At 40.4% G+C, this 26,774-nt stretch overlaps 1 pseudogene; it reads right to left on the bottom strand.

The window, feature by feature from the left end:
• Positions 1-10,695: 10,695 nt before the first annotated feature.
• On the bottom strand, positions 10,696-11,699 carry LOC117065089 (annotated as a pseudogene).
• Positions 11,700-26,774: the final 15,075 nt, after the last annotated feature.

Here is a 26,774-nt window from a genome sequence, read left to right as displayed (position 1 = left end):
TTTTTTTTTTTTGAGACAGGGTCTTACTTTGTCACCCAGGCTAGAGTGCAGTGGTGCAATCTTGGCTTACTGCAACCTTTGACCCCCGGGCTCAAGCGATTGTCCCATCTTAGCCCCCCAAATAGCTGGGACTACAAGTGTGTACCACCATGCCCAGCTAATTCCTTTTGTATTTTTGGTAGTGAGAGAGTTTCACTATGTTGCCCAGGATGGTCTCAAACTCCTGAGCTCAAGTGATCTGCTCATCTCAGCCTCCCAAAGTGCTGGGATTACAGGTGTTAGCCATTGCATCCAGCCTGCAATTGGTTTTGACTGCACAAGAAAAAACATAAAAGGGTTCCATGAACCTTTTATAACCTCTTATAATTGTTACCATTTTATTTCTTTCCTCAATTTTCTATGTCCATTCACTTTCAGGTCCTTAAAAAAATAGCAGATAGTGTAAACCTGTCTGACAGACCCAGAAAAAATATCTAAATTAAATTCAGAAGACGTTTCTATTTTATTTTACCCCAAATTTTAAACTATCTTCATTTACCACAGATTACTAATGCCTTGTGAACTTGAAAAGCATTTGGGCTTATTTACTTAATGTATGAGTACTCATTTATTTATGTCAAGTTGCTACCATACAGGCAATATATAAACATAGACATATATCAATAAATTATAAACACAAATAAATACTTTATATCATTTTTTCTTTATTTGAGACAGAGTTTCACTCTTACTGCCCAGGCTGGAGTGCAATGGTGCAATCTCGGCTTACTGCAACCTCCGTCTCCCTGGTTCAAGCCATTCTCCCGCCCATTCTCCCGCCTCAGCCTCCCGAGTAGCTGGGATTACAGGTGTGTGTCATCATGCCTGGCTAATTTTTGTATTTTTAGTAGAGATGCATTTTTAGTAGAGATATTTTTGGTTTCCCCATGTAGGCCAGGCTGGTCTTGAACTCCTGACCTCAGGTGATCTGCCCCCCTTGGTCTCCAAAAGTGATAGGATTACAGGCATGAGCCACCGCACCTGGCCTATATCTTTAAAATTTTAGCCATGAGACCAGTAAAACTTGTTAGTTCAAAAGGACAGTTGAATTCAAATGCAGCTTTGTAAATGGAAAGGTTACAGTTTGTCTGTCCTTCATGGCTGAAGATCTTACCAAGTTTTAAGAAAAACAGCATAGCAAATTTACATCTCAAAACAGAGAAAATTAATTTAAGCATTTTCAAGAAGAAGTTTGGGTATGTTAGAGAAAGATTAAAAATGGACAAGTGATATAGTTTGAGTATTTGTCCCCTTCAAATCTCATGTTGAAATGTTATCCCCAGTGTTGGAGGTTGGGTCAAGAAGGAGGTTTTTGGGTCATGGTGGCAGGTCCCTCATGAATGACTTGGTGCTGTCCTTGTGGTAAGGAGTGAGTTCTTGTTCCATTAGCTCATGTGAGAGTTGGTTTTAAAAAGAGTCTAGTGTCTTTCCCACCTTTCTCTTGCTCCTTTTTTGGCCATGTGATATGCCTGCTCCTCCTCTTCGCCTTTCACTGTGATTGTAAGCTTATTTTTATTTTCTTTCTTTCTATTTCTTTTCTTTTCTTTTTTTGAGATGAAGTGTCACTCTGTTGCCCAGGCTAGAGTACAGTGGTGTGATCTCAGCTCACAGCAACCTCTGCCTCCCAAGTTCAAGTGATCCTCCTGCCTCAGCTTCCTGAGTGGCAGGGATTACAGGCACATGCCACCATGCCCAGCTAATTTTTGTATTTTTAGTAGAGTAGGGGTTTCACCATGTTGGCCAGGCTGGTCTCGAACTCCTGACCTCAAATGATCCATCCATCTCTGCCTCCCAAAGTGCTGGGATTACAGGCATGAGCCTCCACACCCAGCCAATTGTAAACTTCTTGAGGTCATCACCAGAAGCAGATGTTGGCATCATGCTTCTTGTACAGCCTGCAAAATAGTGAGCCAAATAAACTTCCTTACTTTAAAAATTACCAAGCCTCAGGTATTCCTTTATAGCAACGCAAAACAGACAAACACACCAATGTAACATAAAATTATAGAAATTCCCATAGGATGTTAAAAAGAAAGATACAAATGAGCATAGAGGAAATCCAGAAGCCTTTTAAAAATAACTAGCTAAGCCTGTGCAACATGGTATAAAACTTTGTCTCTACAAAAGCAACAAAATTAGCCAGGCATGGTGGTGTGTGCCTGTAATAGCAGATACCTGAGAGACTGAGGTAGGAGGATGAGGACATTGCTTGAGCCCAGGAAGCTGAGGCTGCAGTGAGCTGTGATTGTGTGACTGCATTCCAGCCTGGACAATAGAGTAAGACCCAATCTGATGTGGTCTGGATATTTGTCCCCACCCAAATCTCATGTTGAAATGTAATAACTGGTGGGAGGTATTTGGATCATGGGGGCAGGTCCCTCATGAATGGCTGGTGCCATCCCCTTGGTGCCAAGAGAGTTTTTGCAAGATCTGGTCATTTTAAAGTATGTGGCACCTCCACCCACACTCTCTTTCTCTTATTTCTGCTTTTGCCGTGAGATGTGCCTCCTCCCCCTTTGCCTTTCACCATGATTGTAAGCTTCCTAAGGACTCCCCAGAAGCAAATGCTGGCACTATGCTTCTTGTACAGCCTGCAGCACTATGAACCAACTAAACCTCTTATAAATTACCCAGTCTCAGATATTTCTTTATAGCAACTGAAGAATGCCCTAATACACTGTCGGGGAAAAAAGAACAAAAACAAAAAACCCAAACCCAAAACCAAAACCAAAAACAAACACCTAAATGTCAGAAAGTCATATTTTATTTATTTTATTTTTATTTTTTTATTTTTTTTATTTTTTTTATTTTTTTTATTTTTTGAGACGGAGTCTCGCTCTGTCACCCAGGCTGGAGTGCAGTGGCCGGATCTCAGCTCACTGCAAGCTCCGCCTCCCGGGTTTACGCCATTCTCCTGCCTCAGCCTCCCGAGTAGCTGGGACTACAGGCGCCCGCCACCTCGCCCGGCTAGTTTTTTGTATTTTTTAGTAGAGACGGGGTTTCACCGTGTTAGCCAGGATGGTCTCGATCTCCTGACCTCGTGATCCGCCCGTCTCGGCCTCCCAAAGTGCTGGGATTACAGGCTTGAGCCACCGCGCCCGGCCGAAAGTCATATTTTAGAGACCAATCTAGTCATATTAGTGGCTTCTAATTTAGTCTCTGTTTTCTACTTAGACCACTGGGCTCAGGGCAGAGCCCATTAACGAACAGGGCAAACAAAGCATTTGCAATTTTTAGGGCCTAATATTTGTATATGTAAAAAGTAGGCATAGCTGGAAGACAGAGCATCTAGAGTTTTAAACATCAAAGATTCCACTTTTACACTGAACCCTGGGCCCCCCACAAAAGAGGGAAACACCAAAGGACTGGGCTGCACAGTGTTTCCAGAGTATACTTCACTACAAATATGTCACCCTGAGGCTGGTGTGTGTGTGTGAGGTATTAGTGAGAGTGACATATTGTGTGTGAGGCATTGGTGGGGGACCCATACCAATCAGTCCATTCTGTGATCAGCCCATCCACCATGGAAGAGTTATTCCTTGGTGGTGAGTATTCCCACAGTCTCCATGTGTTCAACTATGCCTTTTTTATAGAATAGAGCAAAGAAACAAGTAGCCTACATACAGTAGTAACTATTAATTACAACCACTGTCAGCTACCTCCAGAACTGCAGCCCTCACCAGTGACCCACCAGCCACTGCACACACAAGGTCAAATTCTCTAATAGGTCAAAGTAATTCCTTGAATCCCCAAAGCCAAAGAGACCAGGTAATGCAATGCAAAGGAGAGCGGAGCTTTAGACCTGATAAGAACTTGCCCATGACTCTTCAGACTCCACAGGAAGACAAAAGACCATCTCCCCAAAGTGGGTGAGTGGCAGGTTTTTCTATGTTTCTTTCCGGGTCTTTAGACATCCCCACAAGATCCTTTTATGTGATATTCAAGACAGCAAAGAGAAAGGAGGAGCAAAAAGTCAATGAAGTTTTACACTTTTCTCAACAAAAATCATATCACAAGAAATGAAGCAAACAAAAAGACCAAATATATAATTAAAAGGAATTTCAGTAAACTAGAAAAATCCTCAGAAAGAGGATCCCAAAGAAAAAAGGCAGGAAGGCCTTTAAATGTATTTATTTATATAAATATATTTTTGCAGATTTATATACATATATTGATCTAAATATATTTTTGCATATTTACATATATTTATATATTATAATACATTTATATATTATACAATATAAAAATATTTAACTTATATATTTTATAATTATATATTATGTTACATATAAGTATATAATATTTTACATTAATAGAATATATAAATAGAATGTAATATATAAATATAAAACTATATATTTATAATGTATATAATTAAATAAAATACAAATTAAATATATTTATATATAGGTATGTAATATGTTTATATAAATATATAACTACATATTAAATATATACCTATATATTTAATGTAATTATAATATAAATATATGTATATTATATATTTATGTATATAACTATATATTCAACATATATGTTGAATATTAGCTTTTAATTAAGCTGACTTCTGATCATAGAGCTTTTTAAAAATATATTTTCAGATCTTTTATTATCAGATTTTAGCTGGGACAAATAGCTGATACTCCTGACTTTTAAACTTTTTTACCAAAGGTAACTTTGCAAGTGACTCAACAATTTAACTAAGGACACATGAGGTGTCTCCAAAGAGGTACAAAGCAGTCTTCACAAGATACAGATGCATTCAAAGACAGCTCAAAGAAAACAAAGTTTCAGTAGCCACAAACGGGATTCAACCCACATCTGTCCAGCCATATTCTCTAGTGTCTCAACTTCTCAGCTGACTGTCCACACACAAAGACCCAAAAGCCTCATACGCCCCCATAGATGGAAGGAGGCAGAAAATCAAAAGCTGTCCATGAAAGGGAAAAGGATCAACAACAAATGGGTACCCCAAAAAGCCAAAAGTCACACAAATATCAAACCAAAAGGTACTGGTTCCGTGACTGGTAATCAAACTCCAGACCACAGTAGTGAAAGCACAGAATTTTAACTACTGGACTGAAAGGTGGAGCAGTTTTATTGTGAATCCTACAGACAGTTTGAGCATATATATTATGATTTTCACTTTGTGTTAGGTTAGATTTTCACTTTTTAATTTTGTCAAGAGAATTTCTAAGGTTAGCCATGACACTATTATATGTCTTTATTTTAATTTGTTCTGTCTATAAACACAAAGAAGGCAATTGTTTAGAACCAAGCAACAAGGGTTGAGATGACAAAAGCCCACAGAGATGGGACTTTTTAAGACAAACTCCCCTGACAGCTTGACACATTCATAACAAAAAGTATGCTACTTAAAATCTTACATGTCTCATGTCCCCGCCATTTTCAGACTCGTCACCTTATATGACCTGAAAATCATGCCTCATAGATGGTGGAGACCAAGAGAGAGTGCTCTCATTTGGTCACCAGCCACACTTTCAAGGATATAAAACAAGATGAAAGGGGAATCTCATATGGTTTTTATTTTTGGGGCCCACAACAAAGTTTATAAGCTGTTCTGGTCAGAACTATAATACTAACAAGTCCGCAAGGCTGGCTGGAACAATGGGCTTATAAAGGTTTTAGGCCTGTGTTCTATCTCATGCTTGGTACCCTTCTTTATGACATAACAACACAGAAAGACAAAGAAAGAAAAAGTTGATTTCTGAGACAAAAAGGATCAAATAATATGAATACTTAAACCAAAAATTACACCAGAGTCACAACACCCAAGACTAGTCACACAAATCCTTTTCTCCCATTAATCAAGATTTTGCAGAGGAAAAAGAGACAAACAGGGATTTTAACTGTCAACTTGATCAGATTCCACAGAAAGAGAGGCCAGAAGCTTGGCTGGTAAGAAATTCTTGTTCTTCTGGCAGCTAGTCAGGTCCTGGGTTCCCTTCACTGTGGCTTGTAGAAGAGCAGAACAGTTTTGGTATCCTGCTCACAGCACTAAAACCGTAGGAGCCAAAACTTCCCCTTTGCCCTCTGAAAGTCCACTGAAAAATCAACTGATAAAAGGCAGCTTAATAGGAGAAATGGCACAGAAATTTATTAACATACCCACAAAGGAGAGCCACAGAGTAATTATTCCTCATGTCATTTCTTCTTTTAATTTGCTTTTGTCAGCTGACGTTTCAACAAAATTTCAGAGGGCAAAGGGGAAGCTTTTCCTTGGCCTCTACAATAGGAATTCATTCATTCGCTTGTTCATTCAACAAATATTGATTTTGTGTCTACTTTGTGCCAGACACTGTTCCAGGTGCTGAGGATATGCAGGGGTGTGAGATTGGTAGGTTGGAGGAATATGAGACATGAAGCAGGAAAACAAGTTCAGCGGCTATTGTAGAAATTCTGGTGAGAAATGATGGTGTCTAGTAATGTAGTGGTAGTGGGGTTGGAGAGAAGGGCCACATTGAAGAGATATTTAGGAAGAAGTTGACAGATTGTGTGTGAGGCAACACCCAGAGATCAGGGTGACTTCCAGGATTCTGGCTTTGGTGCCTCAGCCTGTAAGATTCGGAATACCAGAAGGGAGCAGATGAGGGGACTGTCATTTCTTCCATTTTGGATATTTCATTCGGTACCTGGATCATCCAAGTGGAGTTCTTCAGAGGAGAGTTAAATTTATGGTGTTGACACTCAGAGCAATGTTACTTGAGTTAGAGATTTGATAGCTGAAGCCACAGGAAGAAATGAGATTATTTAGGAAAAGTGAGACAGAAAAGAAGAGAAAATTATCAAATTTAATGGCTGGATTGAAGAAGAGAAATCTGTTTTCTTCATTTACATAGGACTAAAATGACAGAAGCCAGTGGAGAATAGAAGGTTAAAGAAGAAGAGCTTACGAGTGCCCAATGTTGGTTAGGGGCCATGGGAAATCTTTCCCTTTGCCTTCTGAAGTTTTGCTGAAAATCACTGACAAAAGGTAGATTACTAGGAGAAAAGGCATACACATTTATTTGGTTAGAGTTGTACCTGACACAGGAGCCTTTAGAATGCGGACCCAAAGATATAGAGGAAACTGCCCATTTTTATCATTAGGTTTAACAAAGTATGGGCAGCTATGTAGAAGTATGATTGGACAAAAAGGGTATGATCTAATGCTAAAGACTGAGTGGGGAAACCCAGAAAGGCCTGTCTGTCTAGATTCTTCTTGGCATTTCTGAGCATGGATTTCTTCATTCTGGGTATGGGGCAGGATGCTCTTTAGAATGAGGGACTTTAGACCATCAATCAAACAAAGTAGGTCAAATAATTTTTTTTTATGACTGATTTTTACACAAAAACGTTGGAGGAACTTTAGGATAATACTTTCAGGTTTTATGGCTGGTGTTGGGGAAATGGGGTTCTGGTTTCTATGACCTGCCTTGAGGAAGAAAAATTCTAGTTTCTAAGGCTAGCCTTGGGAGAATGAGGGGCCAGAGGCAGGAGGATAGAGGGTCAGAGAGATTTGCTTTTGAAGCCTTTGTATTGGAATATTGTTTTTCTGGGACCCTACAGTTGCAGAGATGTGAAAAAATAGTAGGATTCTGAAGAGTCCATGAAAGTGCACCCTTTCCTGAGATTCAGCACTCTAGATGCTGCAATGGGTGTATCCTGCTCGAGGCCATTAAATTAACGAATAAACAACCACTTCTGGGAATCCAGCGCTAAGCAATCGTCTCGTTAAAATTTTATTATCCATCTAAATTTGCATATTGGGAGGAAAATAATAACAATAATAGTTGCTAATATTTAGCACTTACTATGTTCCAAATAAACACTTTACATGGATTATCTAATTTAATTATCTCATACTGAGGTAGATCAGCGGGACTTGTTTTCCAAACACTGGTCATAACCTTGCTAATGAAAACAGGAGGCATTAAAGAAATCAGCCAAATCAGCTAAAACCAAGAGGGCAATGAATGTGACCTCTAATTGCCATTGATCTTTGTTATACACTAATTATAATACATTAGCATGCTAAAAGATACTCACACTGGTGCCATAACAGTTTACAAATGCCATGGCAATGTCCAGAAGTTACCTTATATGGTTTAAAAGAGGAGGAACCCTTGGTTTTGAGAACTCCTCATCCTTTTCTAGAAAATTTATGAATAACCTGCCCCTTATTTAGCATATTAAGGAGTAGCTATAAATATAGTTAGTTAGCAATCCATGAGTCCTACTCTGCCTATGGGGTAGCCCTGCTGTATCTATGGAACAGCCATTTTCCTGTATTCTGTTGCGCTTAATAAACTCGGTTTGCTTTCACTTTACTCTGTCGGCTCACCCTTGAATTCCTTCCTGCATGAAGCCAAGAACTCTCCTGGGCTGAGGCCCAGTTTTGGGATTCACTTGCATCATCTTTCCTGGAGCCCATGAAGGGATTAACAAGCCGAGGGGACCTGCAGGAGACCTTCACTGGACCCCCACCCCCACCCCTACTAACATCAATCAGCACCATTTGCCCTCCATGGATAGGTGAGTGTCTTCTTTGTTGCCCCTGCTATTTGGGCAGTGGTTTCTGTTTTATGTAAGGTAGGACAGTTTCATTGTTTGTTTTGCATTTTTTCTTTCTTTCCTCTTTTTTTCCCCCAAGATATAGTCTTGCTCTGTCACCCAGGCTGGAGTGTAGTGGCGCGATCTTCGCTTACTGCAAACTCCACCTCCCGGGTTCAAGTGATTCTCCTGCCTCAGCCTCGAGTAGCTGGGATTACAGGCATGCGCCACCATGCACGGCTAATTTTTGTATTTTTAGTAGACACGGGGTTTCCCCATGTTGGCCAGCTGGTCTCAAACTTCTGACCTCATGATCCACCCGCCTCAGCCTCCCAAAGTGCTGGGATTACAGGCGTGAGCCACCGTGCAGGCTGCATTTTTTCTTTTGTTATTATGAGTGATCCCCCATTGTGCTGACTTAGGGATGTTGGAGTCATGTTGTTCTGTGTCCCCAGTTGTGTTGGAATTGTCCCCATAGGATTGTGGTTGAGAATCCCACCATTGAGGACCTTGGGCTTGTACCTTTGGGGTTCATTGTTGTCTGCCTCTGGGTTGTTCTGGGATGTATAGCATTTGGTGTGGGGGACCCTCATTTGTTGATGCCTGGATGCTCCAGGTTTTTCAGCATTAACTGGTTTTGTCTCTCTAAGATTGTGGGTTAGAGTCCCACTCTAGAGGGATCTAGGTATCCCCTCTAGGATTATGGGTTAGAGTCCCATCCTTGGGAGATCTTGGTCTCTGTCATCATTTTTTCTTGTTGTCTTTGTCATCCCACTTTTTCTCCAAACCAAAATGCTTTCTTCACTTTTTGTGGAATTCAGACTATAAGAATCCTGTTTCCTTATTTTAATCTCTCCTTCAATAATTTGCTTATTAAAACACCTCTTTTGTTGCATTCCATTTGCTAGTGGATGCAGTCATCACTCTACTGTCCACTCATATCTCATAATTCATTTTTATCATGCCATGCTGACTGTACTTAGGCCTTCTTTGCAGAAATTGGTGGCGATTACCCTACTGACCTTTCTTGAGGGAAAAGGGAGGTAGGCATTTGAAAGAAAAATTAACTAGGCTCTTGTTAGATTTAGAAAAACGTCTGTGTCTAGTGGAGATCCTTGTTAGACATGGGGACATGGCAAGCATCTCAAAAGACTTGCTGCTAGGGTGTCTAAAGCAATAGGGATCAAATTCAAATTAAATGGCTTAAAGAGAAAGAGACCTATTTTCTATTTTTTTTTTTTTTCTCATGGAAGAAAAACTTTAATTGCCATTTCAAAAAACATCTGTATGAAGTAGAAATTGGTTTCAATAACATTAGTAAAGAATATGTTCTAGAAAGTGGAGGTAACTGGATGTAAAATTATGGCAGCAATTTAATAGAACGGTCCCAGACGGTTAGGCTGAGGCCAACACTTAATGAGGATGAAAGCTTTGTCTGTGGGAAATTTTGGATGATATTTGGAGAAATATTATACTGTGCATAAACCAAATTGAATTGCTCTCACAAGTGTTATAAAGTTTCATACAGTAAAAGGTTTTTTCTACATGCACTTTAATTTCACAGCAAGAGTGGCAGAGAATAGGCCGGGCGCGGTGGCTCAAGCCTGTAATCCCAGCACTTTGGGAGGCCGAGACGGGCGGATCACGAGGTCAGGAGATCGAGACCATCCTGGCTAACATGGTGAAACCCCGTCTCTACTAAAAAAAATACAAAAAGCTAGCCGGGCGAGGTGGCGGGTGTCTGTAGTCCCAGCTACTCGGGAGGCTGAGGCAGGAGAATGGCGTGAACCCGGGAGGCGGAGCGTGCAGTGAGCTGAGATCCGGCCACTGCACTCCAGCCCGGGCAACAGAGCGAGACTCCGTCTCAAAAAAAAAAAAAAAAAAAAAAAAAAAGAGTGGCAGAGAATACCTAAACACGGAAGAGAGCATTCATGTGAGATATCTAATTCCTTGATATAATAATGCATACAATTCAAAATGATTACACTATCATTACATATAGGGCTTTCTGCAACTACTCAGTGGTGGTTATGGAAAGCACTGCCCCCAGCATCGACTTCTAGAAAGCATCCACCACCTTCTTATGTGTGTTCTCTCTCTGCATTTTTTTCTCCATTTTTCTTAATCAACTATGCTGTTATTGCTGCTTCTTAGCAAAACTGGTAAAAACAAAATTGTAATCATTGGACATAGCACTCTGGCAATCAAGACGCTTAACACCTTCAATCTTCTGAAGTGAAGAAAACATGGTGTGACATTTAGAAACTCTGATGAACAAAGTGGTCACAAATTTTCCTGGCTTGAAAACTTCCACAGCTTTCCTGATCAGGTCATCATAGGAGGTGACTTAAGTTTGTTTCAAAGCTAACATAAGATTCTGGTTCTGGAGTGATGTGAATAGTCCAATAAGTTCCATCTGATTTCATTCCATTCATCGAATACCCATAAGGATTGAACATTGTGGCATTAATGACAGAACCTGGTATCAGGTCATGAATCCACTCTTATAAGTGACATCCTTTGCAGTAACGCCATCTTTCATGTAGAACTGGTGCATAACTGCGGGGTCAAGCTCACTCATCAGAATTTCCAGGGTTTGATCTGGCGACTGATTACCTTTCTGGGAAATGCAGAGTACATAAGTACCAACAGTCAGAATTCATACATCCCATACAATATGCTGCTCCATTTGGGAAAATTGCATTAAGAAACTCTATTTCTTCCTGGAAATTCTGGTGTGGGTACCCTTAGGGAGAAGGCTTCATGAAATTCTCACAAGAATAAAAGAAGCTTTGTATTGAGTCAAACCCACCGTATTGCCTAGCAAGCTTCCACAGGGGAACCAGTGCTTTCAGCAAGAGAGGGGCACCACTTGTCTTCAAAATGAAACATTTCTAGGAGACAAACATGCTACTCTCACTGAGTACATAAGCTTCCTGCTTGTCAGTTTTTGTCACACTTAACGATTGAATGTTGCACATCCCTCAAAAGTATGTCCCACTTGGCTGGGCACGGTGGCTCACGCCTGTAATCCCAGCACTTTGGGAGGCCAAGGCGGGCGGATCACGAGGTCAGGAGATCGAGACCATCCTGGCTAACACGGTGAAACCCCGTTTCTACTAAACATACAAAAAATGAGCCGAGCTTGGTGGCGGGCGCCTGTAATGCCAGCTACTCGGGAGGCTGAGGCAGGAGAATGGCGTGAGACCTGGAGGCAGAGCTTGCAGTGAGCCGAGATCGCACCACTGCACTGCAGCCTGGGGGACACAGCAAGGCTCCGTCTCAAAAACCAAAAACGAAAAACAAAAACAAAAACAAAAACAAAATTATGTCCCAATCAGATCTTGGGATACTGCGAAAATCTCCAGATCCTTGGTTTGCATTGGGCTGCTGCCAGGAGAACCAAATCTCCAGCAGCTTGTCGGTCCCTTCGGAAAAATGTACAGCTTCCATCACCATGAGACTAGCGAACAATCAACAACCACAGAAACTCAACTAAATTAAACTTTTTCTTCCGCCTCTGTGGCTGCCGCTGCCGCTGTGAATTGTTCCAGCTGTGTTACAAAAGTTCAGGTTCCTTTTTTTTTTTTTAAAGACTAATAAAACGGTGGTCGGGCGCGGTGGCTCAAGCCTGTAATCCCAGCACTTTGGGAGGCCGAGACGGGCGGATCACGAGGTCAGGAGATCGAGACCATCCTGGCTAACACGGTGAAACCCCGTCTCTACTAAAAAATACAAAAAACTAGCCGGGCGAGGTGGCAGGCGCCTGTAGTCCCAGCTACTCGGGAGGCTGAGGCAGGAGAATGGCGTAAACCCGGGAGGCGGAGCTTGCAGTGAGCTGAGATCCGGTGTCCAGCCTGGCGACAGAGCGAGACTCCGTCTCAAAAAAAAAAAAAAAAAAAAAAAAAACTAATAAAACGGTCAGACGCGGTGGCTCACGCCTGTAATCCCATCACTTTGGGAGGCCGAGGCGGGCGAATCACGTGGTCAGGAGATCAAGACCATCCTGACCAACATGGTGAAACCCCGTCTCTACTAAAAATACAAAAATTAGCTGGGCATGGTGGCGGGTGCCTGTAATCCCAGCTACTTGGGAGACTGAACCAGGAGAATCGCTTGAACTCGGGAGGCAGAGGTTGCAGTGAGCCAAGATAGCACCACTGCATTCCAGCCTGGCGACAGAGCAAGACTCTGTCTAAAAAAAAAAAAAAAAAAAAAAAGACTAGTAAAATTTTCCCGGCTTTGTGTGAGTGAAAGTTGAACATGAATCTTTTGGAAACAGAGGCAGATACAGTTCAGTCTCTTGTATATCGCTGCTTCTTCCCTGTCAGAGAGACTAGAGCGAATGCTAATGTCTCAGCCATACTGTGTAAGGCGAGACTCATTTTCTACTGCAACACAGTTTGGGTCCAACACAAATTAAGAGAACAAGAAATTTGGCCTAAAAATGGTTTGTTACATTATATTACTATTTTACAATTCAACTTATTCTGTAAAAAGGAAGGAGAATGAAGAGAAATCCCTTATGTATAGGCTCTTATTGCTCTCTACTAGGATCCTGACTTAAGGGACACCTGTAGGATTTGCCTTGCTCATGTTACATCCAGACACCAAAAAGCCATACTAGATACCCTAGATAATCTCCTTCTAGCTACTCCCCATAGAAGGCCCATGTGCCCCCCAACCTGAAGTCTCTTCAGTCCCCCATTTCTGAGGAGGGTAATCTCACCAGTTCCACAGCACAGGATTCCACCTCCCCTTCCCCTTATTAAACTATCCCAAGCCTACATCTCACCCTGCCCAAGGAAGTAAGCCCAACCAGTATCATCAGGAGTGGGGTCTCATATCAGCCCCTAAAATTGAACCTGTGTTCATTGTGAGAGGTAGCTGAAAGAGATTAGTGGACAATCAGAATACATGTGTGTGTGTGTGTGTTTTTTTTTTCTATATCTGATTTGGCTTTATGCATGGAGAAATTTGGCTGGCTTTTCGAGGATGCAGGGAAGTCTGTAGAGAAGTTTGGGAAGATGTCCTTTGACTTAACTTGGCATGATATGCAAATATTGTCCACCTGCTCTATCATAGAGGATAAACAAATAATTCTGGGTACTGCCCATAAAAATGCAGGTAGAATGCTTATAACCAAGGCCACGCCATTTATCATATGGGGGGAGATGCAGTTCCAGATCTGGAGCCTCAAAGAGATTACCAGAGGAGTTGCCAAGATTTTGAATGAAGAAATCATATGGTAACTTGTTTAATAGAAGGCATGAAAAAGTGTGGGGTTAAGCCAGTTAATTATGACAAGGTTAGAGATGTAACTTTGAAAACGATGGAAATCCTGCTTTATTTCAGGGCTGTCTGGTTGAGGCATTCAGGAATTATACTAATACAGACCCAGACTCCCTGGAAAGGTATGCTTTCCTGGGTATGCATTTTATTACTCAGTCTTTCCTTGAGATTAGAAGGAAGCTACATAAGGCAGAAACAAAACCTCAAACCCGCATGGGCCAACTTTTTTTTTTTTTTTTTTTTGTGAGACAGAGTCTCACTCTGTTGCCCAGGCTACAGTGCAATGGCATGATCTTGGCTCACTGCAACCTCTGCTTCCTGGGTTCAAATGATTCTCCTGCCTCAGCCTCCTGAGTAGCTGGGACTATAGACATACACCACCACGCCGGGCTAATTTTTTTGTGTTTTTAGTAGAGATGGGGTTTCGCCGTATTGGCCGGGCTGGTCTCGAACTCCTGACCTCAAGTGATCCGCCTGCTTTGGCCTCCCAAAGAGCTGGGATTACAGGTGTAAGCCACCACACCCGGCCGGGTCAACTCTTAAACATGGCCTTTGGAGTTTACAACAGTAGGATCTGTGCAGAGGAGGCAGAGAAAACCAAAAGAAATACTCAAAACACACAGTTGCTGGTGGCTGTCTTGAGCTCCCTACCACCTCACAGTTACACATCCTGAGGAAGTGCCATGAGATTGGCATCTGGGATGCATAAATGAGAGCCTGACTCAGTGGCCCCCTGAGCCAAAACCAGTGTGCCCTCTGTAAGCAAGAAGACCACTGGAAAAGGGCTGCCCCAGGCTCTGAAGGGGTCAACCAAACCCATAATAGCCAAGAGAGCAGAGGATGCATGGGGCCTGAGGTCCCCCACAGCTCCCACTGGACACCTTACTATCTCCACAGAGGAGCTTCCGGTAACCCCTGACATAGCAGGTAACAATACTGAGTCCTTGTTGGATATGAGTCAGCCTCTCAGTTCTGACCCATTTCTCATGGCCATTATCTTCTTTTACATCTTGAGCACTTCACTGCTTAAAAATATGTCCCTTATAGGGCTTAAAAGGGGGAGGAACCCTTGGTTCTAGGAACTCCCCATCCCTTTCATAGAAAATTTGTGAATAACCGACCCCTTATTTAGCATATAATTAAGGAGTAGCTATAAATATAGTTAGTCAGCAATCCATGAGTGCTACTCTGCCTATGGGATAGCCCTGCTCTGTCTATGGAGCAGCAATTTTCCTGTTCTCTGTTGTTCTAATAAACTTGCTTTGCTTTTACTTTACTCTGTCACCACCCTTGAATTCTTTCCTTCCTACCTGAAGCCAAGAGCCTCAATTTTTGGGTTTGCCTGCATCAATTTCATCTTCAAAACAACCCTATAAAGTAGGCATTATTGCTTACCTATTTTATACATATAAAAATACTGGGGCTCAGAAAGGTAAATTAACTTGCCTAAGATCACATAAATAGTGAGCAACTCAGTTCTAAATACATAGTCTACAAGCTTAAATAATATGCTATACTTTGTCTCAAGAATAAATGGATCATATTGATGCAAACATTCCATTATCCTTGAATTATATTCTCACTATAAATGAACAAATAGGCCTCCTAATCATACTTGCAATTGGAATAATATAAGTTTGTGAATGATTTGGAAACCAGCAACTGTCAGTACTAGGAAACATAGATAAGGAGTGCAGATAGCTTTGTCTAAGCTTGATTGTGAAATAAATGAAAGAGATATGAAACTAGTTTGCAATGCAAGTGTATTAAAGAAGTTTCTGTTGCTATTAGAGTTTTTTAAAAAAATTATGTAAACATAAATATGTCAGCTAAAGACAATGAGGCAAAGGACTACATCAGGGAAAAGAGGGGAAATCAAGGGAGGAAAGGAGTGGAGGAGGTGGCAGCTCACAAATTCAAAGTACAGGCAGCAGGAATAACTTTGGATGGGAGAAACCCTGTTTCACTAAGAAATGGAAACAGATGCAGATATTGCAGGCTAGAATGCTGGAGAAAAGATGCTCTCCATGTTCTCAGTGAAAAAGAAGGAAATGTCTTTGCTGAGAGTGAGGGTGGGGATGTAAAAAAAGAGGACCTGAGGAAAGTGACAACAGTTGCAAAAGCTGCTCTGGGAGAGGAGTGTGATCCAACGAAAACTATTGGGTGGCCCAGTTGAGGTTGGAAAGTAGAGATCTGCAGGGGCAACACTCTGGACCATTTTGTGATTTCTCTCCAGCAACTCCCATTTTTTTTTTTTTTTTTGGAGACAGAGTCTTGCTTGGTGGCCCAGGCTGGAGTAAAATGGCACGATATCGGCTCACTGCAACCTCTGCCTCCTGGGTTCAAACAATTCTTTATCTTCCGCCTCCCAAGAGACTGCAATTATAGGCATGCACTACCATGCCTGGCTATTTTTTTTTTTTTTTTAGTAGAGAAGGGGTTTTGTCATGTTGCCCAGGCTGCTGCTCTCAAACTCCTGGCTGCAAGCAATCCACCCGCCTCGGCCTTCCAGTGTTGGTATTACAAGCATGAGCCACCGCACCTGGCTTCTCTCTAACAACTCTTCACAACCTGATATAGGCATTGTTCCCAATGCCTGTCAGTGGGAATGCAATTTTGTTATGTAGTTTAAGGCAGAAGGATAAAGACAGAAGGGGTTGAGAGGCTGTTCATGGTTTAGACTAGATAGAGAAAGGGTTGAAGACGGAAGATTATAGATTGGAAGGAAAAAGGAATCAAGACACTGAAAAGAAAGTCGTGGTCAGACCATGAGATGTAGGTGTTGAAAAGTTTAGAGGAAGTTGTGAATTAATAATTAGAATATGCAATATACTACTAATAGCACAATTCAACTAACTGAACTGAGTGCTTGCTGACCAGCAGCAAGGTAATGTAATATCTGGAAATGCTCATTAATCAGATGATGTACAGAGTCCAAGCAATGTACAGATTCCAAATTTGGCACTTAAAAAGACAGAAACATCAATGTTTAATGTATAAATGTCAGCAAGCAGGCTTTTGCCACTGGCACATTGTTTCCCTATTTCTCTTGCGCAGTCTATTAACTGCTCTTTTTGTTGGCATGTGGTCAAAACCCAGTATCTTTTTTCTATTTCAGCTTCTACAGAATATTCACAATGCTTTCCTTCCATTTAACAAGTATATTCCGACTGCCTAAGAAAGCCAGACACTCTGTTAGGTGTGGATGACATGCCAATGAATAAGATAAAATATCCATCTTCAAGCAGCTTGCACTTCAGTGCAGGAATTATACAAATAGGAAATAATATGGAATGCAGTGAACCCAATGTTTATGTCCCTGCAAAATTAATATATTAAAATCCTAACCCCAAGGTGATGGTATTGGGGGTAATACTTATACCCAATACCTTGGGTATAGGGAGGTGATCAGGTCATGAGGGGAGAGTCCTCATGAATGGGATTAGTATCCTTATAAAAGGAGACTCAGAGAGATACCTTGCTTCTTCCCTATGTGAGGTTATAGCTGTCTTTGAGGACACAGTCCCTCACCAGACAACAAATCTGCTGCTACCTTGATCTTGGATTTCCCAGCCTCGAGAACTGTGAGACATACATTTCTGTTGTTTATAGATGACCCAGTTTATAGCAATTTGGTATAGCAGCCCAAACAGACTAAGACACAGAGTGATAAACACTATAATAATGTTAAAACTTGAGTCTTATGGAAGGGCACTTAACCTTGGATGGTCTGGAAAGGCTTCTGTGAAAAGGTCTCATCTCAAATAAAATTAAGGGTTAGTAGGATAATCCAGGAAAATGAATGGGGAGGGAAAAATGAGAGGGACTTGATGCTCACAGAGGACTCCCTCTTTATCTCTATAAATGGGCTTCTGTTTTCCTTGCTTCTCTTGGTACCTTCATTCACATAGGGAAGTCATTTTAGCATCCCCTCCCAGAGGATACTCTTTCCCACCAGAATCATTGAACTTAGAACCAAAAGACCTACAGTTAAGTCTCAACTCTAATTCTTGTTGTTGTGACTTCAGATGTATCAGTTAACCCTAAGCCATTGTTTCTTCACTTTAAAACAGGAATAGGCCAGGTGCAGTGGCTCATGCCTGTAATCCCAGCACTTTGGGAGGCCAAGGTGGGTGGATGATGAAGTCAGGAGTTCGAGACCAGTCTGGCCAATATGGTGAAACCCCATATCTACTAAAAAATACAAAAATTAGCTGGGCGTGGTGGCGTGTGCCTGTTTCCCAGCTACTCGGGAGGCTGAGGCAGGAGAATTGCTTGAACCTGGGAGGTAGAGGTTGCAGTGAGCTGAGATAGCACCAGTGCACTCCAGCCTGGGCAACAGAGTGAGACTCCATCTCATAAAACAAAACAAACAAACAAACAAAACCCCAGGAATAACAGAATCTTCTTCTGAGTTATTAAAGTGATTAAATCAGGAAATACATGTTAAGGTGGTATATAAACTGAAATATTATACAGAAAGTAACTATTCTTACTGTCCTAAGGTGGCATGATTTATGCTTTTGGACTCTTGAGCCCACTGTGGAGATTAATAAACAAAGAATCCGTAACCATCAATATGAATTTATAGTTACTTTTCAGGTCTGACAAGTTTAAACTCTGAAGTTAATTGTTCCCTGAGGCTTTCTAGAATTTTTGAGTTAATGCTATAAATTCCTACGATTTGTCCTCTACTCAAAAGCCACTACAGAGGGATGTAGTGCCTAAACTGTCACCTAACAGTAGAGTGTGCCAGCAATGCAATCCTAGAGTACCTTGGCCACTCTATCAGAAAAAAAGATCACTTGAAAGGGGAATTTGACAATTAGCATGCCAAATAAATGCTGAAAACACTGAAGAAAGATGAGGTGTGGGGTAAGGGAGATGAAAAACCTTTTTATCCCAAATTCAGGATGGCATCCTGAACCTTGAACGTTTGCTTCCACTAATAAAAAACTATTTCATGAAACTGCTTTCTTAATCTATGGGCAATTCACTTGACAAATTTATGCTACAGGAAAAGAGGCACTAATGAATATTTTCAGTAAGCTGAATGTACCGAATGTACCTTACTTTTATTGTTTAGATTGTGTCAGTGGGGGACTTAGTCTCAGAATAATTACAATATGTAACATTTTTTTTCTAATTTTACAAAGAAACATTTAAAAAATAGTAAATTTGAAAGAATGTTATATACTTACCTGTGTATCTACCACCTAGATTCTACCATTACTATTTTACTACACCTGTCAGGCTTATTTTTTTAATTAAACATTTTATTTTGAGATAATGGGAGATTCACATGCAGTTGTATGAAATAATACAGAGAGATCCCCTGTAGACTCTACCCAGTTTCCCCCAATGGTAATATTTTGCAAAACTAGATACAATATCATAACCAGGGTATTAACATTGATGTAATCAAGATACAGAACATTTCTATCACCACAAGGATTTCTCGGGTTGGCCTTTTATAGCCATAGCTACATCTCTTTTACCTCATCCCCTCCTCAAACTCTGGCAACCACCAATCTGTTCTTTATTTTGATAATTTCATTTTTTCAAGAATATTATATAGGGGGCCAGGTATGGTAGCTCATGCCTGTAGTCCCAGCACTTTGGGAGGCCGAGGCAGGTGGATCGCTTGAGGTCAGGAGTTGAAGACTACCCTGGCCAACATGGTGAAACCCTGTCTCTATTAAAAATACAAAAATTAGCCGGGCATGGTGGCATATGTCTATAGTCCCAGCTACTTGGGAGTCTGAAGTGGGAGAATTGCTTGAACCCAGGAGGTGGAGGTTGCTGTAAGCCGAGATTGAACCACTGCACTCCAGCCTGGGCGACATAGGGAGATTCGGTTTCAATATCAACAACTATATATATATACACATTATAAATATATATACTAATATATATACACATTATATATTAAATATAATGTATATGTAGATATATAATCTATAATTATAGATTATAGCACTTTGGGAGACTGAGGCAGGAGGATCACCAGAGGCCAGTAATTTGAGACCAGCCTGGACAACATAATGGGACCTTCATTTCTACAAATAAAAGATAATATTACGTGAATGGAATATTAAGTATGTAATCTTTGAAGACTGGCTTTTCCCTCTCAGCATAATTCTCTGGGGACAGATCCAAGTTGTTGAGTGTTTTGGTAGTTCATTCATTTTCATTGCTGAGTAGTCTTCCATGGTAAGCATGTATGACAGTCTGTTTAACCATTCACTTGTTGAAGGACATATGGGCTGTTTCCAGTTTTTGGCTCTTATGAATAAAGCTACTATGAACAATTATGTACAGGTTTTTGTGTGAACATACATTTTTATTTCTCTGTGATAAATGCCTAGGAATATAAATGGTAGAACCATATGGTAGTTACAGGTTTTTAAAAGAAACCATCAAACTGTTTTCCAGTGTGATTGTATCATTTTATACTCTCAGCAGCAATGTATGAATAATACAGTTTCTCCCCACCCTTGCCAGATTTTGATATTATCGCTATTTTTCGTTTTAGGCATTTTTTTTTTTTTTTTGTTTGGACAAGGTCTGGCTCTATCACCCAGACTGGAGTGTAGTGGTACAATTCTGGATCCTAGCTCACTGCAACCTCTGCCTCTCAGTCTCAAGCCATCCTCCCACCTCAGCCTCCCGAGTAACTGAAACTACAGGCACATGCCACCATGCCCAGCAAATTTTTGCATTTTTTGTAGAGATGGGGTTTCACCATATTGCCCAGGCTGGTCTTGAACTTGTGAGCTCAAGCAATCTGCCCGCCTCGGCCTCCTAAAGTGCTGGGATTACAGGCATGAGCCACTGTGCCTAGCCCTGTTTAAGCATTCTTATAGATATGTAGTGTTGTCTCATTGCAGTTTTAATTTCCCTTCCTTAATGGCGAATGATGTTGATCATCTTTTCATGTGCTTATATTCCTCTTCTGTGAAATATCTCTTTATACCTTTTGCCCATTTTCTATTTGAGTTTTGTTTTACTGTTAGGTTTTAAGAGTTTTAAAGAAATATATATATATTTATTTCTTAAAAACATATATTTATATTTCTTAAATATGTATATTTACATATTTCTTAAATATATATAAATTTATATATATATATAACTTATTGACTCTTCTGCAGAGCTAAAATTTTTTTTGCTTTTGTTTTGTTTTGTTTTGTTTCTTGTTTTGAGACAAAGTCTCATTCTTTCGCCCAGGCTGGAGTGCAGTGGCGCAATCTTGGCTCACTGCAACTTCTGCCTCCTGGGTTCAAGCGATTCTCCTGCCTCAGCCTCTTGAGTAGCTGGGATTATAGGCGCCTGCCACCATGCCCAGCTAATTTTTGTATTTTTAGTAGAGATGGGGTTTCACCATGTTGGCCAGGATGGTCTCAAACTCCTGACTTCAAGTGATCCATACATCTTGGCCTCCCAAAGTGCTGGGATTACAGGAGTGAGCCACAGCACCAGCCTTTTTTTTTTTTTTTTTCTTGACAAGGTTTAGTTTTTCAGTTTTTCCCTTTATAAATATTGCTTTTGTAGTCCTTCAACATAAACAAGGTAAAAAAATAACGCTTTTAGTGTTAAGACTAGTCCTAGATCCTGGAGAGTTTATCCTATTTTTTTCTGAAAGTTTTATGGTTTCACATGTAACTGTGTATTCCATCCTGACTTTACTGTAAAAATCTGTGAGACTTAGGTTGAGGTTCATTTTTGTTTGACTACAGATGTCCAACTGCATTAGTACCATTTGTTGAAAAGGCTATCTTTCCTTCATTGAATTGCTTTTGCACCCTTGCCATAAGTCAGACACATTTTTTAAAACCTATGATGGGCTAGACTCTGGGCTATATTCTTTACATAGATTCTCTTCTCCTCTTCACAATAGCCTGTGAAATAGTTATTGTCTCCATATTTTTTATAGTTGAACTTTCCCAAGGGTACTCAGCCAGACTCAGGATTCAATCCAATCTTCTTCCATAGTGGCTGCTTCTTATTGATCTAGCTAACTTTTATTTAGCGTTTGTTATGTGCCAACACTGTGCTAAGCTTGAGGAAATAAGAGTCGAACAAGGCTTCCTAGAATACTTCACAGAGGAAGAGACAAAAGCTACACCTTAAAGGATGAGCACAAGCTTGCAAAGAAAAGGTAGAGTAGGGAGAGCATTCTAGACTGAAGGAAAAGCATGTAAAAGTCAAGGAAGTGTGGAATTGCTCCATTCAAGAACCATCAAGTGTTTTGCTATAGCTAAAAGGAGGGGAGTAGGGAATTTTCTCATGTTTCGCTTGATATATTTGTGGATATCTCAATGGCAATGACCAGCAGGTAGTTGGCTGCAAGAGTCTGGAGCTTAGGAAAGAGGTCTGGGCTAGAGACTGAGCTTTGGGAGTGGTCCTAGCACAAGTAACATTGTACACAGAGAAAGTATTAGAATTAATAGGACAGAGGGCCAAGGGAACATTAGAAACATGTATACAATTTAAGTGGTAAAATAATTGAGAATGAGCTGGGCATGGTGGCACACACTTGTAATCCCAGCTACTTTGGGAGTCTGAGGTGGGCAGATCACTTGAGGCCAGGAGTTCAAGACCAGCTTGGCCACCATGGTGAAACCCCATCTATCAAAAATACAAAGTTAGCCAGGCGTGGTGGCAGTCGCCTGTAATCCCAGCTACTTGGGAGGCTGAGGTAGGAGAATCACTTGAACCCATGAGGCAGAGGTTGCAGTGAGCTGAAGTCATCCCACTGCACTACAGCCTGGGCTACAGAGTGAGAGTGTTTCAAAACAAACAAACAAACAAACAAAAAAAAAAAAAGAGAAAGAAAAGAATTGAAAATAAATGGTAGGAGGAGAGGAGATAGGAGACTATAACAAAAACCAGTGGAGGTGAGATATTCTGGTTTTTATTTTTCTGTTATGGGTAACATGTAGCATAAAAAAAGATCTTCAAAGAGATGATGCTTTGTAAAACTTATATTAAATTAGAGTTTTTAATCAAATGCAATATTTACAAAGTGAAATATTATAAAAATGTTTAGCGTGTTAAAACAAACTAAATATGGCCTGAGAAAGACTCCGTACTTCTATATTTGAGTCTTTGTGGAGGAACTGTAATCTAACTTAATAGGCAAAATTGAAAATCTAACTTAATAAGTATGTACTTGTAACAACAGCTGAGTGGTGGCCAATCCCAGCGGCTGTACTTCAACCACTCATAGACTACTGAATGTTCAAACTGCATTCAAATAAGGCAAACACTGAGCTGTAACCAATGTCACTGTTTCTGTACCTCATTTCCAATTCCTGTACATCACTTTACCTTTTTTGTCTATAAATTTGTTCTGATAACAAGGCAGCCCTGGAGTCTGTGAATCTGCTGTGATTCTGGGGGCTGCCCGATGAATGGTTCATTGCTGAATTAAATTCTTTTAAATTTAATTTGGCTGAAGTTCTTTTATCAAACACTATTATGGAGTTTTATAATCAAGTAGTTTGATAATGGTGATAAATATATGATATATAAAAATTGCAGGAAAATTTCAATTAGGTTGAGTGTTTATTAAACCAGTAAACCAGGTATATAACTAAGGAAAATTTTCCCCACTTATTAATACAAAATGACTTTCAACTGAATTTCCCTCAAATAATTTGGATTTTCACTTTAAATTCAAGAACTGGCAAATCCATCCCTCTTCAAAAAACAAACAAACTCCCCCCCCAAAAAACCCCAAAACGCTCTTTAGAGTGTGTTACCCTTAAACACATAGAATGCCCATGTAGTGGGCTGAATACTGTCCCCTCTCAAAGTATTTGTATCCACCTTTATTTGGAAATACAGGTTTCATAGATGTAATTAGTTAAGGATCTCAAGACAGAATCCATCCTGGATTTAGGGTGGTCCTTAAGACCACTGACTGGTATCTTTATAAGAGAGAGGAGAGGGAGGTTTGGACACAGGCATGTAGAGAAGAAGGCAATGTGAAGATGGAGGCAGAGACTGGCTGCATTTATAAGCCAAGGAACACCAAGGACTGCTGACAACCAACAGAAGCTCTGGCAGAGGCATGGGATGGTTTCTCCCTCAATGCTTCCAGAAGGAATCCACCCTGCCAACCCCTTCGTTTTGGGCTTCTGATCTCCAGAACTGTGATAGAAAAGATTTCTGTTGTTTTCAGCCATCCAGTTTGTGGTAATTTCTCACAGCAGCCCTAGGAAACTAACATAGCTTCTACTCCTCACCAGCTTCCCAGACCCCCTAAACTATGATTACACAGGTAATTTTCTTTTTTTTTTTTTTCTTTTTTTTTTTGAGATGGAGTTGTGCTCTTGTCACTCAGGCTGGAGTGCAATGGCATGATCTTGGCTCACTTGCAACCTCCGCCTCCTGGATTCAAGTGATTCTCCTGCCTCAGGTTCCCAGGTAGCTGGGGTTACAGGTGCCTGCCACCATGCCCAGCTAATTTCTGTATTTTTAGTAGAGATGGGGTTTCACCATATTGGCCAGGCTGGTCTTGAATTCCTGACCTCAGGCAATCTGCCTGCCTCGGCCACCCAAAGTCCTGGGATTATAGGTGTGAGCCACGGTGCCCGGCCAATTTTTTATATCGATTTAAAAATCCATAGGTTTCTGTAATTGGTACTTATTATATGCAAAGGACAATATTCACAGTAGTATGCTAGTTTTTTAGATGCTCACAAAAATTTCAAATGCAAACTGGTTTTACTTATGTAGCTTAAACAAATGCCAATTATTGAACTTTGTGCTGGCTCTTTAATATCGGTTCTCTTTTTTCTTCCAGTTAATGTTGATTAACATCAGCTCATTTAGTCAGTTAACATTTGTTTCCTAAAATCAAACACTCTTGATTGGTCAGCCTGGGAGAAGAGGGCTAAGATTAAGGTTAGTGATGGTTCCTTTAAAACCTGTCGAGTGTCTGCATTGTTAGACACACTGAAATTGAAGAGTCCCATCTCTCTGGGGTTGTTCACTTTACTAATAATTATTTATAAAAGGGAAGCTGAGACAATAAATTGTCAGTAACCGTTTAACATAATAACCACAACGAAAAGACATTAAAGCTACCTTTTCTCTAGCCTGATTTTACCTAGATGCTGGGTTTTGGTAACAAGCCATTACTAGAGGTCAGTTTTTGATTACATGTCCTCTCAGGTTCAGCCTATGTTTTGATTTTTGGCTATTGGGCACCTCTCTGGTTTTTAGGCTTTAAAGCAGATCCAAATGGTATATTATAGTATTGTAAATATTTCATTCTTTTGGCTTCTGATAGATTAGAACTCTAATTATTAAAAACTATTTTTAAGCATTTGTGACTACAAAAACTCCTAAACTTCAAAGGGTTTAAATTTTGATGTTAATCCTAATTTTAAAATATTTTAAAAATTATTCAATAATAGAACAATCTGTAATGAAAACTTAAACATATGTGAGAGGTAATATTTTAAAATAAGAGTTTGCAGGTCAAGGTAGTCAGGGAGGAAAGAGTAGATGTCAGAGTGGGAAAGGCCCTTACAACTTAATAGGGAATATCAAATCTCTACAAAAATTTTATTCAAGACAGTGTCTAAGACTTAGAAGCAACTAACTTAAAAGCAAACTTTTGTAACTTAATCCCATTTTCACTGGGGACTCCCTTTATGAATAACACGCTGTAATTACACGTAGAAGCTTAAGAACTGAAACAGAGCATTCCAAATGACAAATGTTTTCACCCGAAGGAATAGCACCCAAATTATGTTGTACAAGTAAGCAGAATAAAATAATCACATGCTTGTTATTAAAAGTATCATATGCCTACCATTCACTGTTTTCAAAAGTGAAAAACTATGCTATCTTTGAGTTTGTTTTCATGTGGTATAAACTTATAAGCAAGTTAAATTAAATAATGTACTGAGCATTAATTTAAGCCAGGTTTTTCCAGCCTCAGCACTATTGACATTTGGGGCTGGATAATGCTTTGTCCTGAGGGGCTGTGCAGTGAGAGGCGTTCAGTAATATCCCTGGCCCCAACGCATTAGATATGTCCCGTCTCCAGTTATGACAACTGAAATGTCTCTAGACATTGCCAAATATCCCTTGGAAGTAAATTGTCCCCAGTTGGGAACCACGAATTACTAATCCCTAAAAGACAAAGCAGCAACTTCAGACCCCTACAAAAAGTTTTAAATCAATAACTTAGTTGAAAATCCTTATCCATTACTAATCCCACTTCATTGTACCTTCAGTATCTGGTAACCCTCCCTATGGTCACACTTAACTCGGCTCATTATTATTTTAAAACATGGGGCTGTGTCATTTCCTGTCTGTGAGTTTGGACTGCAGTGGGAATCCATTAGTTGAATGACCTTCTGTGTAGGTTAATCACAAGACAAGTTCTCAAACTAAGGGTTTCCCTGCAGCTCCTTTCTTTTTAAAGATATGGAATACCTGTTCTGCTTATGCCTTTTAGAGTCATAATTATTTTACTTGTATCAAAATTTCAATTAATAGAAAGAAATGACGTTACTGACACTTCATGATGATTACGTTTTGGGCAAGTGAACCATTTTACACTCTTTTTTTATTCCTCCCACTTTTAGTCAGAATACATCTGCAGAATAAGTAACAGAACTGTGTGAAAAGAACGACTAGGTCATTACGGTTAATAGTTTTACAAAAACAGCCAAGGCCTGGTCTGGAAAGCTCACAACTTCCACCCGGGGTGCTTTCCAGCCTCGGGGATATTCGTACTAGCAGTGACACTAGTCAGCTTCCTCTAGGCTGGCTCTGGTGCTGGAAGACAAGCACGCAGATGTGTGTTACTTTTCAAGCCTGGACATCGTTTCTGAGGAATTTAACTCCACCTCTCCTGCCAGAAT

This window comes from Trachypithecus francoisi, unplaced genomic scaffold (assembly GCF_009764315.1).
Source record: "Trachypithecus francoisi isolate TF-2019V2 unplaced genomic scaffold, Tfra_2.0 Lachesis_group2, whole genome shotgun sequence".
Lineage (NCBI taxonomy): Eukaryota > Metazoa > Chordata > Mammalia > Primates > Cercopithecidae > Trachypithecus > Trachypithecus francoisi.
This window is presented reverse-complemented; position numbering and strand designations above follow the sequence as displayed.